Source organism: Manis pentadactyla, chromosome 5, assembly GCF_030020395.1.
Source record: "Manis pentadactyla isolate mManPen7 chromosome 5, mManPen7.hap1, whole genome shotgun sequence".
NCBI classification, from domain to species: domain Eukaryota; kingdom Metazoa; phylum Chordata; class Mammalia; order Pholidota; family Manidae; genus Manis; species Manis pentadactyla.
Genome location: NC_080023.1, coordinates 96,799,913 through 96,805,912, shown reverse-complemented (window position 1 = coordinate 96,805,912; position 6,000 = coordinate 96,799,913). Strand labels below are relative to the sequence as shown.

Sequence of the window (6,000 nt, the reverse complement as noted above, 5' to 3'; positions counted from 1 at the left end):
AATGAATGTTAATCTTGCATAATGCAGAGGTAAATCCAAAATAAATATATGACCCTTAAACATGTAGTTTACCTTTCTTAGGGGAGTTAGGTTTCTAAATATGAAACAGAGGATAATAAATTTTTGTTTAACAAATGTTAACTTGTGTGATTCTAAGAGTATACGATAAAGATGAAAGATGTGCTTGAATATCAATGTGAGCCCAGGGAATTGATTAAGGCTCTTCTGGGGGAGGGAAATGAATGTTATATGGAAGGTGTGAGAAAGATTTCTGTGATAACACTGATCATGAAAAATAGCTGGCATTAAAATAAAGTTCTAAATTCTCATTTCTTTACAATTCTTTCAGATCACATATGAAGTGTAGTTTTTTTCCTCAAAATAGACAACTTGTTTTGATTGATTAGTGAGGCCCTGAAGAAGATTTGAGATAGTGTATGAACTTCTATGTGGACTCAGAGGGAAATAGTGTCATGACTAATTAGTGTGTATTAGAGTCACAGGAAAGAGGAAGGCTTTCCACGCTTAGCTTGGATATTACCAGGGCTTATATTCAGCCAATATGTACTAGTTGATAAAACAGGGAACTATGTCAAACTTCAGCTATTCAGGTTGATAAACATGGCTCCCTAATTCCCCTAATGCCTCACTATCACCTTGGTTACGTGGCTTGTACACCAGGATCCTGAACCATCCCTAACCCAGCAACTACAGGGCTGACATGTGGTACAGTGGTCACACTGGTTGTTACCTATTGTGAATATTACTCTGGATATTACACTGAATGAAGGTAGGATGATATATTAGATCATTTTTCAAGGTCTATTTGAATCCTATGTTTATGCAACACCTAGAACAAATAGAACATATATACTCTGTTTAAAGAATATACTGATTTATGTTTTGAGATGCAATTGATTTGGAATCAAATGGAAAAGTAGCTGCATTAGATTTAGTTCTCAGGAGAAGCCTATTAATCACCAGCATTGAAGAGTTGTTGGTATAAGCACTTTATAAAGTGCTTAGCGATGACCTCACAACAGTAGCAGAAGTTGGCAAATGCATGCCATTGAGCTTTCTCTGGCCAAATATACAGTTTCTTGGCATACTTTGAAAAAATTCTAAAAATGGCATTTTCCATGTACAAAGCAATGAGAATGGAATGTCTTTTCTGTCACCACCATATATGGGAGGGAATTTAGAACTTCTTACATACGTGTTTTGTTGTTGTAGCTAGACATAATGTGGTGGATAGAAAACCAGACATTTAGAACTATCTAACATAACAGAATTTTTAATAAACATTTTCATTAGCAGTCATGCTGGGAAATGTATGACTAAATTTCAGTCATGACCATACAAAAACAATTAAATGAGGAAACTGCACCGTATCCAGGTACAGCTGCTGTTCTCATCTATGCTTTTATCTATGAGGTCATGGTTGATCTGTTGAACTAGCCAAAACTTGAAATTTTCTGTAGAAAGTAAACAGATCACCAGAAGCCTACTTTACTTTATAAGAATGATTCTCTCTGTGTCTCCCAAACCTATGCAAAATTTACCTACTCTATATGTTTACCCTTTATCAAGATTTTCTACTTCACTGCAAATCTTTGAGCAATCTGAGCATTGAACTGGTGGATTAAGTCTAGGACCAATCATACAGTCCTTGTTCAGTTTAAGGAAACATTCATCAAAATATTAAAAGTGAAAATGGCCCAGAATTTTACTACTCGATTATACTGTGCTATTAATGATATGTAAATTGCATTGTTACTTAACCTAGGCCTGCAATTTCCTTACTACTTATTGTGGAAGTACTTTTGGGCTTAGAAGTATGTTAAACTGTAAATATGACTCATAAAAGAATATATATAATTTGTGTATAATTTTAATTTTAATGTTAGCACCAGGCATAGAGTTATGATTGGAAGAAGAGAGTAAGCACTCAAGGTATCTTTTTTTCAATTGAGTTGAGTTGAACTAAATTTCATTTAGAAAGCTTTATGATACAGCTATTTTGGGATAACATTCTGTTTGGATGATGCCCTACATTGCTTAAGTAGGGCAGTATGGTTGAATCTAACTGTTTCAGATTGCTTTTTTTAGTAAATTTTAGGCAAACCAAACTGCATTTTCAGATACTCTTGTTTTTCACCTTTTTTACCATAATGTTATCATAACCTTAAATAAGAAGAAATGATTTACAGTAAAGCATATGTTACTTTTCTTTCAGCCCACAAAATTATCCCCCAAATATGGAATAGTGTTAAAGAGCCTGGATTTGAGCCTAGGACTTGTTGCTAATTAGCATTTGACTTTAAGATGGCTTCTTGAGGCTCAAAATTGCACTGAATTTTTAAGATGGGAACGGGTTCAGATAATGTTTAGTGTCTCTTGAAGTCCAAAGTTATTTTATTTTCTAATGTGTCATTTGGTATTTACAAAGTCCAATAAGACATGGAGAACAGTTAGGTAAGCCCTTCAGTTCCATCCCCAGCTTAAGAAAAAGAAAGTTAGATCTAGGTGTCATTATTTACCATTATACTTTCCCATGCAGCACGTGTAGGTGGGCATTAGGATCCTTCTTCCTCAAGGAGACAAACAGAAGCACAGAGACAGCAAGAGATTTGAGTAAGTTCCTGTAACAAAGAGTAGAAATAGCATTAGATAGAACAAAACAAAATAAAAACAGCTTTTGCATTATCCCACATATTTGAAAAAAAAAAAAGAAATAGTATTAGATCAGGTCTCCAGAGTCCAAGTTCTTTATTTGACTTATATAAGTGACTTATTTTCACAAATAGAGCCTTATTTTTTCTCATTACTCTGCCTGACAGATTCTTTTCAACTCCATCTGGCATATTTTCACCCCCCTTTCATAATCTTTCCTTTCTCTGTTCTTTATCCTCTTTTTTCCTCTTTAGACTCCTTTATGTGCTTACTATTTTTAATTTTCCACTTCTATTTTCCTCTGAGAGAAATACAAAAAAGAACTCTGTCTAATTATTTTCCTTCTTATAGTATTATAATGGTAAAAGCTAAAGTAAATACACATTTGGTGCCATATTTAGCAGCATGCAATAAAGTTTACATTTTAATGGACCTTGAGCTAAATGAAAAAACATAAATCCTTTTTCCTTTGTTTTCCTTTATCAACTTTAAAATTCCACTTGAATGACTCAGGGCTGAGTTGAGACTTTTTAAAAGTACAGTTGACCCTTGAACAGCACACAGACAGTGGTTAGGAACACTAACATGACCCTCCATTTAAAATCAGGCATAACTTATGAATCCCCAAAAACTTAACTACATAGCTCACTGTATATAAAATGTATTAATTACCTGCAGATGCAACAAAGAGTAGAAATGGAGAAAGAAATGGGAGGCTTTTAAGGTCCAACAGAGAAAAGAGAGCAAGCAGAGGACGAATTAGCTGTTCCATTGGTCCCTGCCAGGGTAGACACCTGCCTACAGGTGTATCACACCTGGACTGGAAGGGGTGTACTTAGAAGGAACAAAGTTTTCCTGCATCTTCCTCTGAGCTGCTCCAGTAGGACCTTGGTTCTGTGTTCCAGTAAGATCTCAGCATTTCTTTCCAGCCAAATAGTAGCCACTTAGATCAGCTGGTTAGAGCATAGTATTAATAACATTAGGATTATGGGTTTGATCCCCCTACAGGGATCTCCTTTTGTACTGACCACATTTTATGAAATATGAAGCATTGCACTTGGTTACAGGTACAATATATTTGTTGAAAAAAAAATCCACATAAGTGGACCTGTATTGTTGCAAACCTATATTGTTCTGTTTGGATGATGTCCTATAAACAAATGCTAATTACTAATGTGCTCTTCAATTGAACATAATCTTTCAAGGTAAAAATGCAAACTGAGTGCTTAAATTAATTGTATGCAACTTTAGCAATGGACACACCTAATGGAAGAAGAATTATGTATTATTAAAATAACACAGAAGGGTGAAGATATGAAGGGAGAGAAAGTAGCAAAATTCAGGAAGTAAAGAAACAGTGTCACATAACATTAACATGCCTTTGTTCTTTTGAGTTCTTGGTGATTGTTTCCTTTTGGATCTTATCATTTAAGAAGGCTCTCAAATTTTAGGGGACCAGAATACCCTGCAGAGTCGTTAAAATACATATTGCTGGAGCACAGCATGGAGAAGACAAGTAATGACTCTACAGCATCTTACTACACTGATAGTGACTGTAATGGGGGGACTTGATAATATGGGTGAATGTTGAAGAAACATATTGCTGAGTTTCTGATTCAATAGGTCTGGAGTGAAAGTTGATAGAACTGCATTTCTAATTAGTTCACATGGGATACTGATGCTATTAGTCAAAAGAATATACTTTTGAGAACTCATTGGTTTGGGTTAGATAGTGTCTTCTATCTTAGGAGAAAATATTTCTAGAAGCAGTTCCGGTTCTGCCTTCAAGACTATACTTCTGTATTTTTTTCTGGACTAAGATAACATGAGCTCTTTTTTTAGATGTGTTTTATTATCACAATTTAACTGTTTTTAGTGATATCTTTGTGGAGGGGTCAAAGCTTTCTTTAAATTCTGGTTTGATAAAGTAACAAAGGCAGGCTGGCTGGAAATGCATATACAAATAGAATCTGTAATCACTTACAACATTATAGGAAATATCTGAGATACACTAGCAGAGTACCCAGAGAAAAGTCCTACTGCTTCACAAATCTGACTCATTCCAGACCCTTGACAATACCAGCAGAACATAAGAATTATAACAGAGACACATAGACATACACATTATAACACCATGATTTGGAAAATTCCCCAAGAGTATATAATATGAAAATCATAATGGTATAGAGGTGACATCATGTAGATTGCTGAAATGTTGAACCATTTATTCATTTTAGTCAAGGTAATTGGAATAACTTGTTACAATAAAAAAAATATTTATTCATATAGTAATTTTATGACTGTGTATAACATAAGAATTCCTTAATTTATTTAGAAATTTTAATATCTAGGGCTCTTAGTTTATTGGGAGTAGATAGGCTTAATCAAATCAAAGTTGATTAATGATTCAAGCTCTTATACTGTTTGACTAGACTTTAGACTATTCTTATGGACCAGAACTTTAGAATATTCTATTTTCAAAATGGCCAAGTTTACTGTCATGGGATTCAAGCTTATCAATTTTTTAGTTTTGACAAGTCCAAAAAAGTGGCATAATTCCACAGTGATTTCAAAAGTGACAGGAAAATGGATAGAGAAAAAATAATTCTTTATTAGATGACAAAAATGCTACTGTAACAATTAAGCCATCTCTCTCTGTGTGTCTCTCTTTCAAGTTTAGGAAATATGTCAGAGAATTCAGTTCTTCTGAACAAGGCCTGCATTCAAGAGAGAATATTTTACAAGAGCCTAATGTGGTTAGATTTCTATAAAAGTCTAGCCAACCTGGTGGGAAATAAAGCACCCAAATCCAGTCACCCATAGCAAACCTATCCCACCTAAGGGAGGTGGGGCACTGAGGAGTAATTGTGAGGTTCATAATTCAGAGGCATAGGTTAACACTGAGATCTAATTATAGAACTACAGAATGCATCCCTTCCCCTCATACCTTACTATAAAATTTAAAGGTCTATTTACTGCTTTTGCTTTTACCCTGGATATAATGTCTGACTATTAAGAAGTTACAAGTCATACTAAAAGGTGAAAAAGAAAACACAGTTTGAAGACACCAGACAAATACCAGAACCAGACTCGGGTATGGCAGAGATGTTTGAATTATCTGATCAGAAATTTCAAACAACTGTGATTACTATATTAAAGACCCTTGTGGATAAATAGATAAGATGCAAGAAAAGAAGTGCAATACAATCAGAGAGATGGCAATTTTAAGAAAGAACCAAAAAGAAATCATAGAGATTAAAAACACTGTAACAGAAATGAAGTATGCCTTTGATGGGTTATTTGTACACCAAAAACAATCTAGAAAAA

The 6,000-nt window shown here is 34.4% G+C and overlaps 1 long non-coding RNA gene across 1 annotated transcript in view; it reads right to left on the bottom strand.

The window, feature by feature from the left end:
- Nucleotides 1-2,528: 2,528 nt before the first annotated feature.
- Nucleotides 2,529-6,000, bottom strand: part of LOC130683941 (uncharacterized) — a 44,470-nt gene continuing 40,998 nt past the window's right edge. Inside the window, exon 4 of the long non-coding RNA XR_008998076.1 lies at nucleotides 2,529-2,642. This is a non-coding gene — a long non-coding RNA (uncharacterized LOC130683941). The remainder of the gene's footprint in view (nucleotides 2,643-6,000) is intronic.